The sequence below is a fragment of the Malus sylvestris genome, chromosome 7 (assembly GCF_916048215.2).
Source record: "Malus sylvestris chromosome 7, drMalSylv7.2, whole genome shotgun sequence".
NCBI classification, from domain to species: Eukaryota; Viridiplantae; Streptophyta; class Magnoliopsida; order Rosales; family Rosaceae; genus Malus; species Malus sylvestris.
In genome coordinates this window covers 24,298,971-24,314,771 of record NC_062266.1, presented here as the reverse complement: position 1 = coordinate 24,314,771, position 15,801 = coordinate 24,298,971, and positions in this window count along the sequence as shown.

Here is a 15,801-nt window from a genome sequence, read left to right as displayed (position 1 = left end):
CTACTATCCAATGTAAATCGTTTGCTTATATGATTTCCTTGAATGTGATTTGGAACGCATTCCCTAATCTCATTCATACTCTGGCCAGAGATTCCAAATCATATCATAGAGTATTCTCCCTCAACTGTTTGAAGGTTAGAGATCCCTTGTTGCGCATTCACTTGTCTCCATAGCTAAGTGGCTTAACCCCAACGATGCCGTGGACACCCCGAGGGGGTGACTTTGACATAATCAAAGATCAAGGACTTAACCACAAGACAACTGTGATGCCTCATGTCAAAGGACTACTTTGCATTATCCCAACCATGAGTTCTTATGTGACATGGTATATGAGAACTCTTCGTTGATCACGTTCAGTGTACTCATTCTCTATTGAGCACCTACGTACTTGTCTTGATGTCACACACACCAATGACTCGAGACTTGTTGATGCACAAAATCGGATGGTCTTGGAACAACGTAAATCCGACCGTGAATCTGCACAAACGCTCAAGAACACGAAGAACACAAAGAACACAAGGATTTTATCGTGGTTCACCCCAATGTTTGGGCTACGTCCACACTGTAGTTGATTGTGTTTCTCTGTATGTGTATGGATACAAGTGTTTGGGGGAAGTCCCCCGGAGAAAGGAGGGTGAGGGAGAAGGAAGGAGAGCCTCTTGAATTGTATGAGTTCTCTCTCTCTAAAAGTATGAGAGCTTTGAGCCTTGTAGGATGGCTTGGCTATTTGCCTCCTTTAGAATGAGGGGAGGAGTCCCCTTTTATAGAATAAGGGGTTCCTCCTCTTTTACAAAGTATGGGCTTTAGTGTGAGGCCCAAATATACGAGGCCCAATATATGGTACCAACAGGAGTCCCCCAAGTCTTCAGTCAAAGGAGTCTTTTGGCTGGAGACTTCAAATCCAATCCATGTACGGGCCGAAGTGGCTAGATGTCTTGAACCAGTATCAACCCAAGGTAATGCTCAACATAAAGCAATACTCGGCTAGAGGTATCACACGTTACGAGACTGCTCGGCTGGAGGCGATATTCGTTGCGAGGCTGCTCGGCTAGAGGCTATGCTCGTTGCGAGGCGGCTCGACTCGTGGTATTCCTCATTGCAAGTATCTACTTTATGTCGACATGCACTCAGTATGAGTTGATTCTCGACATGACTCGGGTCTGCTTGTCGGGTTCGCATATTGGGTCTATGTGTCGGATCCGCGGATCGGGTCCGCAAGTCGGATCTTTGAATCGGGGCCATACGTAGGGGCATCGAGTTGGGACTATCTGTAGGGTCATCGAGTTGGGTCCAGGCACATAGGTGTCCCAATAAGCGAATGTCCGAGCAAGTGGGTGTCCGGTCAGACAAGAGATCACCACAAGCACGTGGCTCATCAGTCTATAAGTTGGTAGACCTCGTTAATCAGCAACAATGTTGATCAGTGGACCTAGTTGCTCAATAATTCCTGACAATAAATGACAGTATAATCATGAGCGTATAATGAATAAATATAATAAATACGTAAAAGAAATATGGTAACAACAATTATTTAATATGTATATTTCTTATAAGTGTAAAACCTTGCCATGCGTATTATAGCATAGTTTTAGGTTATAAAAGTGGATTAGTTCTTTTGGATTTGAGCTGATAATTTCAACATAATTTAAAATGCATGGGTGTGGCAACCCACATCCACTTTCAGCATCTGTTGTAAACCCACCATCAGTTAGTGGAAAACATTCAAAAAATAAAATAAAGATATCATCATTGTTCCACCATCACACAATAACCTGTACCATTTGATAAATATTAAATAATAAAAAGATATCATCATTGTTCCACCATCACACAATAACCTGTACCATTTGATAAATATTAAATAATAAAAACAATTGAATTAGGTGAATGACTTATCTTTTTTCACGTGTGGATCTGACCGACAAGGGCTCTTCCCTTATCTTATCTTTTTCAAAATTATCATGAGTGGAAAAACACAGATGGGTATGGAAATGATGTTGTTGGAGACTTTCTTCCCCACTGAGTCAAAAGATAAACAGCATGCCTGGCTCTTTCGGCCATTTTCTTCCCCGAGAGCTTGCTACCCTCACTCCGGTTGCATCCGTATTATTCCATCTGCCTGGAAAACCATGGTCAGAGTGTCGGAGGGCAAAACGGGAACTGAAATGGGCTGCTCCGGCTGCTCGCTGCTGAAGAGCACTCATGTCACGGTGCTGATGGCTGACTGTTCCCGTTGGATGGTCTGTGTCTGGAGCAACCAATGCTCTGGGCATATATGGTTTAAGAAGTTTGGTTTCCAAGTCACTCCTGACTCTCCTCTAAAAAATGACAGGAGCATATGGAGCTTGTGTGGTCAGTGCTTCATTCTCCGTCACAGCACTCGCAGCCATAATTGATACGGTTTTCTGCGATATTCTCTGACCTTCTTGCTCTCTCTCTCTCTCTCTCTTTAGACGAGGGGTGGATGAGAGAGAAACTGTGGTGCTCGATCTTGGTGACGGTGTTGTTTCAGGTGAGCACAGTGAGCTCCAGAGAATGATCAGACGGGGGAGAGTCTTGAGGTGGGTACTCCACTTCTGTCGAGAACCGTCTCGCCAAAATTGTGTGAGGATGGTGGTTGTCTTTTGGGAAAAGTGGAATTGGACAAGTGTGCCAGTCGGCGGTCGAGACGGTACTCTCCGGAGACGGTCTTTTGGGTTTTGCCGACGTGTCGCAAGGACCACGACGCTCACTGAAGCACTTGGGTATGGCGGCAAGTTTACATTGATGCACTTAGGAGTCTTAACCAGGTACATAATCTCCAGATCCAAGCAATTGGAGATGGTGGCGAATCTTTTACCTCTCGCTCATCTTATCCGATTCCTCTGCGTCGATTTTTTCAGATTGTACGAAAAAATTATCGTTCAAGAGATATGTGCAGATCGGACAAGTTATTCTCGTCACCCACGGCAGGCTCGTCGTCATCGTCGATGAATAGACCAAAACAGGGCTCTGGTTGATGCACCTGGTAGCTTCTGAAGTGATCTTGAAGTGAAAAGAGGGCCTGAATCCGACGGGCCTTCGTCAGTCTCGTGGATCGTGCTACTGCTTCTGGCGGTGCATGCTTGCTGCTGAGGAAGAGAGCAAGGGACTGACCTCCAACTTTCAGTCTCATCAGTCTTGTTGAGAGACGCTTGTTCGAAAACCGAAGAGGCACAACTCTCAAAACTTCGAGAGCCAGATTTCCTTAGATAAAGCTTGTCTGTAATCTCCACACGTAATATCAGCTTTCCAGATACCACATACCACTTTTTCAAAGTGCTCTGACAAAATTAAAACACGTGAAGCTGGCAGCTCCCACTACATTGATGTGACCAAGAAGGGTAAAGGAATAGCATTACTACTTGTTATTGGGAAATCCCTATATACATTGACCTCCCTCCTCAACGGACAGGCAAACCTGCAAAAATGCTCAACCCTTTCTCACATTCGAAAAGGCACCCTCAACATAACCTCTCGAAATACTCAGCTTTATTTCCCCCCGATAATACCTCAGCAAATAAGCCACACCAAGAACAAGAGTATCTCATATCATCAGGGTCGAAAGCAAGAGTATCCCATATCATGCTTTCTCCCTGTCTTTGTCTTTGTCCTTGTCCACACCTGCAGGACAAGGAGAAAGAGAGCAGTCAGTCGGAACCTGAAATCAAACCTCCAATTTGGAACTGACTGCCTGGAGCCTTTGCCTGGTTGCTTACTTAGCATTGCTCTCGAGTACTCATCCTCAACTGCTGTCAAGGTCACGAATTCCACCGGCAAATACCTCATGACAGTTGATCAGATATTGGCTCTTTACACTGAAACTGCCAAGCGTGGATGAGTCACTATGAAGGAATGTTCTGAAGGACCATTTAAATGCAAAGGTTGCACACCACTTCTGCCATGCAAAAGATTGAAGCAGAAGGTTCAACGGTGAGCTGAAACAGATCACTACAGCACGACACCTTTCCATACCACATTCATTATTCCGTCAACAGCAAAAGTATCCCATATCATCAAGGTCGAACGTACTCTAGATTTGATGGACTTGTTTTGACCCTCAAATTTTTGAGTCGGCCTTATACTCTGAAGGGCACCAGAAAACCCTCCAGCACAGTTCAAGAATAAGCCTGTGGAAAGTTACTTCTTCAAAAGCAAAAGTATCTCATATCATCTCTTATCCATTTGCTTCTCCTTATCCTGGCAGTTGAATGAGAGACAAGGAGAATGAGAACAATCAACCGGAAGCCGACGTCAAACCTCTGATCCTGAGTTGCTTACTTGGAAGTTTGACTGCTTACCTTGTCTGTCACCTCTTTCGGCAGATCTCCTAGCTCGGCGACTTGGGGGACTCCTACTATAGGGTTTGTATCACACTTGACTAAGCCCGAAACTACAACTAAGCTTCAAGTGAAATTGATACATTACCTTGTGCGTCAACATCAGCTAAGTACACCATTCCCGGATGGAGGAAAGGTACTTCCAGAGAAGGGCAGATGAAGATCAGACCACACTTCGGTACTTAGAAGTTTCGTGATTACTCAAGGGATTGGATCTTGCAAGTCCCCAACCGAGGAGTTTCCCTCACTCGGGAACTTAGGGGAGCACTGTTTGTACCATACTTGACCAATCCCGAAACTACCGAGCACCGGCCAACGCTATACTGTCAAGGACCCAGAAGAGTTCCCCTCCGACCAGGAGGCCAATCACTACTCGACACGTGTCAAGATTAGAAGCCAATCAGAGCGCAGCACGTGTCAACATCAAGAACCAATCATAACATGACACATGTCAATGTGACAAAGCTACAAGTTTTTCTATAAATAGGGGTCATTCCCCCACAATATTGCCTAATGCAATTTTGTGTTAAATCATTCACAAGAACTCACTAAATTGAGAGCTTGATCCTTTGTACTTGTGTAAGCCATTCACTACTAATAAGAACTCCTCTACTCCGTGGACGTAGCCAATCTGGGTGAACCACGTACATCCTGTGTTTGCTTCTCTGTCTCTATTCATTTACGTACTTATCCTCACTAGTGACCGAAGCAACCAAGCGAAGGTCACAAAACCTGACACTTTCTGTTGTACCAAAGTCTTCGCTGATTTTGTGCATCAACAAGACTAATCACTCTCCCTGAGAGAAGACATAGTACGTACCGATCTTTACGGACTGTCAATGCCCAATTGACAATCCTATGATCAGGAACATTTAGGATGTGTCTACGAAAGAATGGTCTCATGAATCTAACTTCATTAGATTACATTCTCCCAATCACATATTCCTTGGACTTTATCGTTTAAGCATATAACATTTATATGAGACGGCTCAAACAATAATGTATGCCCTTTATATGTAAAACTAGATTAGTTTAACATGTGAAATGTCCGTAAAGTATCATCACATGATTGGCTTTAGGGCACATTTCCAACACAAACATGATACGACATGACATGAAATTAACAGGTGTTCGGGTCAACACGATAACGAATCGGGTCGTTATTGGGTAACCCGATAAGCACCTATTAGATAACGAGGTTGGTTCGGGTATATACATGGGTAACACGATACACGATAAGCAAAATATTAATTTTATTACCTTAAAAAATTACTATAATAATTATATATATTAATTTAAAAATTTTTATACCCCTAAAAACTATAATAATTATATATATATATATATATATATATCAAATTAAATATTAAAAATTGGTGACCATTGGATCAGCTTAAATATACATATCATTCAATTTCTTAAATGTTATATGTACAAAATAAATAAATTTAAATCTATTTAATATATATATACACACACCATTGAACTTGATGGGATATGAATTCTACAAAACTAATTTCAACGATCCAACTGTCAAACTTGTTTGTATATGCTTTGAGATTGCATCAGCAAAAAATTGCAAAAAAAAAACATTCAGAGATCAAGTAACGGGACAAAACTTTTTTACGGTTATCAATGAAAAATCACGATTTAACCGTTATTTTAACTCCGATTTTGATGATTTTTTTATAGCTACACTCCTTGACCCTATATGAATACAATGAATGAACTCGATCTTCAATTTAAATATTTACACTAGTGGATACCACAAAATCTTATGTTATACTTAATGAAAGTTTGAATAAACTCTTAAGTGTTAGTTAATCTATTGTTTTGATGAGATACGTATTGTACGAAACTAGTTTCAACGATCCAACCGTCAAACATATTTATATATACTTTGAGATCGCATACGCCAAAAATTGCAAAAAATAAACATTCAGATATCAAGCAACGAGACAAAAATTTTCGATGGTTATAAACGAAAAATCACAATTTAACGATTATTTTAACTTCGATTTTGATGATTTTTGACAGCTACACTCCTTGACCCTATATGAATACAATGAATGAATTCGATCTTCAATTTAAAATATCGACACTAGTGGATACCACAAAATCTTATATTATATTTGATGAAGGTATAAATAAACTCTAAGTGTTAGTGAATCTATCGTTTTGATGGGATACGCATTCTACAAAATTAATTTCAATGATCCAATCGTCAAACTTGTTTGTGTATGCTTCAAGATCGCATACACTAAAAATCACAAAAAAATAAACATTCAGATATCAAGTAACAAGAGAAAACTTTTCGACGGTTATCAATGACAAATCATGATTTAATGGTTATTTTAACTCCGATTTTGATGATTTTTTACAGCTACACTCCTTGACCCTATACTAATACAATGAATGAATTCGATCTTCAATTTAAAATATATTACACTAGTGGATACCACAAAATCTTATATTATACTTAATGAAAGTATGAATAAACTATTAAGTGTTAGTGAATCTATTGTTTTGATGGGATACGCATTCTACGAAACTAGTTTCAACGATCCAACTGTCAAACCTGTTTGTATATACTTCGAGATCACATACGCCAAAAATTGCAAAAAACAAACATTCAGAGATCAAGTAACGGGACAAAATTTTTTAACGATTATCAACGAAAAATCACGATTTAACCGTTATTTTAACTCCGATTTTGATGATTTTTTTATAGCTACACTCCTTGACCCTATATGAATACAATGAATGAACTCGATCTTCAATTTAAATATTTACACTAGTGGATACCACAAAATCTTATGTTATACTTAATGAAAGTTTGAATAAACTCTTAAGTGTTAGTTAATCTATTGTTTTGATGAGATACGTATTGTACGAAACTAGTTTCAACGATCCAACCGTCAAACATATTTATATATACTTTGAGATCGCATACGCCAAAAATTGCAAAAAATAAACATTCAGATATCAAGCAACGAGACAAAAAATTTCGATGGTTATAAACGAAAAATCACAATTTAACGATTATTTTAACTTCGATTTTGATGATTTTTGACAGCTACACTCCTTGACCCTATATGAATACAATGAATGAATTCGATCTTCAATTTAAAATATCGACACTAGTGGATACCACAAAATCTTATATTATATTTGATGAAGGTATAAATAAACTCTAAGTGTTAGTGAATCTATCGTTTTGATGGGATACGCATTCTACAAAATTAATTTCAATGATCCAATCGTCAAACTTGTTTGTGTATGCTTCAAGATCGCATACGCTAAAAATCACAAAAAAATAAACATTCAGATATCAAGTAACAAGAGAAAACTTTTCGACGGTTATCAATGACAAATCATGATTTAATGGTTATTTTAACTCCGATTTTGATGATTTTTTACAGCTACACTCCTTGACCCTATACTAATACAATGAATGAATTCGATCTTCAATTTAAAATATATTACACTAGTGGATACCACAAAATCTTATGTTGTACTTAATGAAAGTATGAATAAACTATTAAGTGTTAGTGAATCTATTGTTTTGATGGGATACGTATTCTACGAAACTAGTTTCAACGATCCAACTGTCAAACATGTTTGTATATACTTCGAGATCACATACGCCAAAAATTGCAAAAAACAAACATTCAGAGATTAAGTAACGGGACAAATTTTTTTAACGATTATCAACGAAAAATCACGATTTAACGGTTATTTTAACTCCGATTTTAATGATTTTTTTACAGCTACACTCCTTGACCTAATATGAATACAATGAATGAACTCGATCTTCAATTTAAAATATTTACACTAGTGGATACCACAAAATCTTATTTTATACTTAATGAAAGTATGAATAAACTCTTAAGTGTTAGTGAATCTATCATTTTGATGGGATACGCATTCTACGAAACTAATTTCAACGATCCAACTGTCAAAATTGTTTGTACATGTTTCGAGATCATATACACCAAAAATTGCAGAAAACAAACATTCAAAGATCAAGTAACGGGACAAAAATTTTCGACGATTATCAACGAAAAATCACGATTTAACGGTTATTTTAACTCCGATTATGATGATTTTTACAGTTACACTCCTTGACCATATATGAATACAATGAATGAATTCGATCTTCAATTTAAAATATTGACATTAGTGGATACCACAAAATCTTATCTTATATTTAATGAAAGTATAAATAAATTATAAGTGTTAGTGAATCTATCGTTTTGATGGGATACACATTATATGAAACTAATTTCAAAGATCCAACCGTCAAATTTGTTTGTGTATGCTTCAAGATCGCATACGCTAAAAATCGCAAAAAATAAACATTCAGAGATCAAGTAACAGGACAAAACTTTTTGACGGTTATCAACGAAAAATCATGATTTAAAGGTGTTTAACTTTGATTTTGATGATTTTTTTACAACTTTACTCCTTGACCCTATACGAATACAAGGAATGAACTCGATCTTCAATTTAAAATATTTACACTAGTGGATACCACAAAATCTTATGTTATACTTAATGAAGGTATGAATAAACTCTTAAGTGTTAGTGAATCTATTGTTTTGATAGGATACACATTCTACGAAATTAGTTTTAACGATCCAATCGTTAAACATGTTTGTATATACTTCGAGATCGCATACGCAAAAAATTGCATAAAACAAATATTCAAAGATCCAAGTAACGGGACAAAACTTTTCGATGGTTATCAACGAAAAATCATGATTTAACGGTTATTTTAACTCCGATTTTGATAATTTTTTACAGTTACACTCCTTGACCCTATATGAATATAATGAGTTCCATACTCCTTGACCCTCACATATTCCGATTTTGATGATTTTATAAAAGGAATAACATGCAAGTTTTGAGTTCCATTGACAAGGTTTAAACTTTTGAGAAAGACTTCACAACCTTGAAAGAAAAAACTTTTTCATTTTGCATATCCTTGCACATTTAATATTTTGTAATAGACTAGTAGTGTATGGATGTTTGTTTATTAAGCTCTTTTTTTCAAGTGTAGATGTAGTACTTAAACAACAAATATGTTTTAATGTTTTGAAGTAATATTTATGTGGCAATGTGTGGTATGTGCAAATTTAAGAAGAAAAAAAATATTTTTCTTAACAGGTCATAATGAGTCATAACGGATGTGACACGACACGACACGACCCGTTTGCCAGGCCTAACTCCACGTTCTCTCTTACTCTCTTTATCTCATTTCATTTATAAAACAAAAATAAAAAATGTTCAGCATATGCCTGTATTATTAGAGGCAAGTTAGTCATTTAAATGAGGGGTGAAATTGAAACATTAAGTGGCGTTATGTGTTACAGGTGAAAATGAATTTTTTTGTAAATGTCCTTTCACTCGATAAACAAAAACATTTCTATTGGACGAGAAGGGCGACGGAAGGTTGATGTGGTGGAGAAAAGGACACATGATTAAGACTTTTTGTTTTTAGGGAGATTAAGACTTTTTATTAAAATAATTAATTACCCTAATATAATTTCTTATTCTTGAGAATTTTATTAAAAAGCACATTTCCCAAACAAATTAGTAATATTTTTTTTTTTGTCAAAGATAGATTTTGTTAGATTAGATATTAGATTAATATTCAACTGCTTCAGAGCAAGTACATTCCTAAAAAAATACGCTAACAACCAGCCTATTTAATCCACTAAGTGAACAGTAATAGACCCTAATAAATAGTAATAGGCCAAATGTATCTCTACCCCTAACAAAAAATAGCCTAGTCAATTTTATTAAAATTTTATTATTTTTTATTATAAAATAATAAAAAGTAATAATTTATTTTAATTTTTGACTTTATAAAAAAATATTATTAATTTTTGATATTTTTATTTATTTATTTATTAAGTTTTTTGTCTGAAAAATCTGGATCATTGATCTGAAAATCAAACGGTCCTCATTGTGCCAAGTCAGTACCCATTAATTTTAAATTTCAATTTTTTTTCACCGTTGGAAATCTAATGGCCTAGAAACGAACACATGGACTGCATCTGATCATCTCAGTGGGCCTGCGTTGGTGGGCCACCCCCACTTTTTGTTGTCGGGATGCATGGCCACGCGTACGTGTATCGCATGCGTTTAGGGCAAAAAAATTTCAAATGCCCTCCGATGCCACGATGACTTCAAATGGGCCGGTTCATGGCTCTGTCTATTCTAGGCTGGCCTGGAGACCAGCTTGGGTTGGATGCCAGCCTATCTGTTGGGCTGGAGTGAATTGGCTGGGTGCCAGGCCAATAATTTGGCTGGGTGCAAGCCTAAAGAGTCCCCGGTGGAACTGCTCTCAACGGAGTTCGAATCCACGATTTCATGCAATTACTCTGCACTTTTCTACCACATTGGTAAAGAGACTTTGCATTAATGGTAAATTACCGTGCTAAATTTTCCCGGGAAATAAACAGTCCAACCCTCTTCAACCGCCTCTAACTTACCGCCCCCACCACCACCACCACAGCCAGAACGGACTGCCATGGATCCGCCAAACGAATTCCCGATGATTTTTCCTCCTTCCCTCCTATCCCCTTCGCCCTTTTTGAGCCCCCAGAATATCCAATCCGTAAACCTAATTCAAACGCACCGCCGATTCCAAACACAGTCGAAAACTCTTGCTCCGCCCATCTTCTTTCCTTCTCGGTCCCAAAGAAACGAAGACGAGGCAGGTCTCATCGCGTCGCGACGTCATTTCAGCTGCCTTCGATTCTGAACGGCGCTTCGGTAATAGTAACGGTCTTGCTTCTTCTTCAAGTTCCATTTCAGTTCATTCGACTAGACACAATGTAGGAAACCCGTGCCTGATATCTCCGACAAGATTATTGTGATCGACAAGGAATCCACAGCCGAGGCGCTGATCGCCCTCTCGGCTGGTTTTCCTGCCGATTCCCTCACTGAAGAGAAACTTGATTTCCCAGTAATTCGAGTTATTGGGGGAAAAGAGCAGGTCAATTACATTATCATTAGAAACCATATAATTGCTAGATGGCGCGAAAATGTGTTGAAAGATGTTTGTTGATTCTATACCTAAGCATTGCTATTCCCTTTTGGAATCTACTTATAAGTATCTAGTTTCACATGGATATATTAACTTTGGGATTGCTCCGGCTATTAAAGAGAAGATTCCGGCTGAGCCTAGTAAACCACATGTGATTGTGATTGGTCATGGGCTTGCTGGTCTGGCTGCTGCCAGGCAAATGATGCGTTTTGGGTTTAAAGTGACAGCTTTGGAAGGCCGGAACCGTGCAGGTGGGTGGGTTTATACAAAGAAAATGGAGGGAGGAATTAGGGAAGGTGTAGCTGCAGATTTAGGTGGAAGTGTTTTAACTGGCACATTAGGGAACCCACTCGGCATTGTTGCACGCCAATTGGGTTATGTGCTTCATAAAGTGAGAGACAAGTGCCTGCCTTATAGTTTTGATGGGAAGCCTGTAGACCATGATATGGATATGAAGGTGGAAGCAGCTTTTAACCATCTGTTAGATAAGGCAAGTAGCCTTAGGCAGTTAATGGGGAGTTTTTCAGTTGATGCGTCTCTTGGTGCAGCACTGGAAATGTTCTGGTAGGCAGTGGATGCTGAGGAGACGAACTTGTTTAATTGGTGTGAACACGGAAAATTCCTGAAACGAAAGAGACAAGAACAACGCGCACAAACAAATATTATGTATTTGATGATTTTGGGTTACAATCTCTCTCTAATTTGATCCTCTGATTCGATCTCCGTAAGGTGTTGATTTGTGGATGCTTCGTTGATCCAAGGGCCGTCGGGGCTTGATCTTGGATGAACTGTTAGAAGTTTCTTCAAAGGGTCGTGGGCTTGATCTTTGAAGAATGGTGATTGACGGATCTTCAAGGGCTTTTGGGCTTGATCTTGAAGAACAGTGATGAACGGATTTCCGAGGGCTTTTGGGCTTGAACTCGAAGAACAGTGACGAACGGATCTTCGAGAGCTTTTGGGCTTGAATGGATCTTCGAGGGCTTTTGGGCTTGATCTCGAAGAACAGTGATGAACGATGAACGATTTCTTCAAGGGCCGTCGGGGCTTGGGCTTGATGAACAGCGAATGAGCGGATTTGTTGATGTTGTCGATCCAAAGGGGCCGTTGGGGCTTGATCCTTGAGGATGAACAGTTGATGAACGATGAACGCTTTCTTCAAGAGGCCGTTGAGGCTTGGGCTTGAAGGTGGATGATTGTTGATCCAAGGGCCGTCGGGCTTGATCTTGGAAGAACGATGAACGAAGAACGCTTTCTTGATTCTTCGGGAACCTGGATGCTTGAGAGCTTCGAAGTTTCAGAGCTTCAGAGCTTCAAGAGTTTTTGCCTAATGATTTTGGTCCCCCTCAAATGAATGAAATTGGCTTCTATTTATAGAATTTTCCAAGGCCTAATTTTGAATATAATATTCCAGATGAAATAAGTCGTTTCTGCCAGGTGTTGACACGTGTCCTATTTGATGACTTTTCCAACTCATTTCAATTTTCGTTGAGTCACATGCTACGTGTAAAATTTATGTAATACATGAGCGTTGACACTTTGATTTATCGGTCAACATTTATTTACCGAAATTTCGATGTCTACAAATGCCCCCACTTCAAGGCACGTCGTATACATGTGCTTGTCACATGTAGGAGATGCGTTTTGAAGTCCCTTACTGTAGATGTCGATCCAAGGGCCGTCGAGGCTTGATCTTGAATCGGGCTGGAGATTTCTTCAAGGGCCGTTGAGGCTTGATCTTGAATTTTGTTTGAAATTTCTTCAAGGGCCGTCGAGGCTTGATCTTGAATTGGGCTGGAAGTTTCTTCAAGGGCCGTTGAGGCTTGGTCTTGAATTGGGTTGGAGATTTCTTCAAAGGCCGTTGAGGCTTGATCTTGAATTGGGTTGGAGATTTCTTCAAGGGCCGTCGAGACTTGATCTTGAATTGGGTTGGAGATTTCTTCAAGGGCCGTCGAGACTTGATCTTGAAGGTTGAAATTGGACCACAAGGAGCTTCATGTGGTAGATGATCTTTGGCTTTGGTAGTGGATGAATCGGCACGTATTTTGTTGCGCTTGTTGACTTTCCACAGCTTTGATCTTGAACTGGGTTGGAGGATTTTCTGGATTCCTCCAATTGTTGATTTTCCACAGCTTATTCTTGAACTAGGTTTTGATTCAAGGGTGGTAGACACTTGATCTTGAATCGGACTTGTGATTTCTTCAAAGGCCGTCGAGGCTTGATCTTAAATTTGGCTGGAAACTTCTTCAAGTGTCGTTGAGGCTTGATTCTTGAAGGTTGACTCGAACACATGGCAAGCAGGCACGAGGTGAATGTGACGACTTGTTGCTTTGTTCAATCTTTCTAATTCACACCTGAGCAGTTTGGTCAACGGTATGATCTTCAAGATTGATGGGCTTTTCTTCCAGTTGGTGACTTGATCTTTAAGGATTCGATTCAAGGGTGGTGAATCGGCATGTGCAGCCCACAACGCCTAGTAAGTCGACCCAAGAATTTGAGGGTCAAAACGAGTTCACCGTCCTCAGGCAGATGCGGCATCTTCTCGAGTTCTTCATCTCAGACTCTTTCTGCTGAGTTGACTGTGCATGCTGCATTCTTCTCTGCTTGTTTCTTTAGGCAGATGTGGCAGCTTCTCGAGTTCCTCAGTTCGGACTCCTTCTGCTGAGTTAATCGTGCAGACCGCATTTTTCTCTGCTTGTTCCTTCTGCACCTTGTCTCCACATGCTGCAAGGTATCATTTTCACTTGCCTTATCTGTTCTCCAGGCAGATGTGGCAGCTTCTTTGAAAGTACAACAGCAGTGGAAGGCGAGTACTCGAGAGCAGTGCTAGGTAGGCAATCAGGGAAGGGTTCCAAGCAGTCGGTTCCTTACCCGAGTTTGAGTGGAAGTTCCGGCATATTGTTTTCTTTATCCTTGTCTTTGTAGGTAAGAACAAGGACAAAGGAAAGGGTAGGGAGAACACATGATATGAGATACTCTTGCTTTCTACCCTGGTGATATGAGATACTTTTGCTTTGGAGTCATTGGCTTGCAGAGGTACCCCAAGGAATAAGGAACACTGAATGACTCGAGAGGCTTCGTTGGGAAAGCATCTTTGGACATGAAGAAAGACTCTGTATGTCTGCCTTGCTATGGAAGGCGAAGGTAGACAATTATAGGAAGTTCTTTGATACCTGTAGAGGTACTATTCTTTCACTCGTGTTGGCAACCAATGCGTGATTGATCTATATGGCTTCACGTGCTTTCTTCTTTACCAGAAATCTTCGACAAATTGTCCGTAATTTCCGCCAAGCTGAGTGTGCATGTGATAGGTGTTGACGAGGCTGAAAAAGACTGGCGCCTCTTCGATACCTGGGATTAGCGCTTTAACAAATTGCCCGTGATTTCCGCAAAGCTGAGTTTGCGTGTGACGGGTGCTAATGCGTCTGGAAAAGACTGGCGCCTCTTCGATACCTGGGATTGGTGCTTTAACAAATTGCCCGTGATTTCCGCAAAGCTGAGTTTGCGTGTGACGGGTGCTAACGCGTCTGGAAAAGCAAGATGCTTCTCCGATTTCTGAGCTTGCCTCTTCGATTTTTGAATTGGCATTTTCGAACTCTGAGCTCACCTCTTCGATCTTTGAAATCCCGTCGAGTGCTGATTTTTATAGAGGCATGCAATTCGTTTCAAAGCACACTTGAATTTTCGCTTGTGAAAACTCCCTTCTTGCACTTCTAAGATCTTGATTTGTCCGATCTCTTATTTCTTCAACACTTTGAAAATGTCTGGACCCTCCGACCGTCGTTTTGACTTGAATCTTGGTGAAGAGGCAGTCCCGCCTTCTCCAGACAACATATGGCGCCCATCCTTCATATCCCCTACTGGTCCTCTTACCGTTGGGGATTCGGTGGTGAAGAATGATATGACCGCTGCGGTGGTGGCCCGGAACCTTGTCACTACTAGAGATAACAGACTACTTTCCAAACGGTCTGATGAGTTGGCTGTTAAGGATTCTCTGGCTCTCAGTGTGCAGTGTGCGGGTTCGGTGTCCAATATGGCCCAACACCTATTTGCTCGAACCCGTCAAGTTGAATCCTTGGCGGCTGAAGTGATGAGTCTCAAACAGGAGATTAGGGGGCTCAAGCATGAGAATAAACAGTTGCATAAGCTCGCACATAGCTATGCGACAAACATGAAGAGGAAGATTGACCAGATGCAGGAATCTGATGGTCAGATTTTACTTGATCATCAGAGGTTTGTGGGTTTGTTCCAGCAGCATTTACCTTCGTCTTCTGGGGCTGTACCGACTGCTGAGGCTTCAAACAGTCAACCTCCGGCGCCTTCTCTTCCTGGAGCACTGCCGAGTTGTGAGGCGCCACCTGATCGTCCTTGAATATCCCCTCTTGTAAA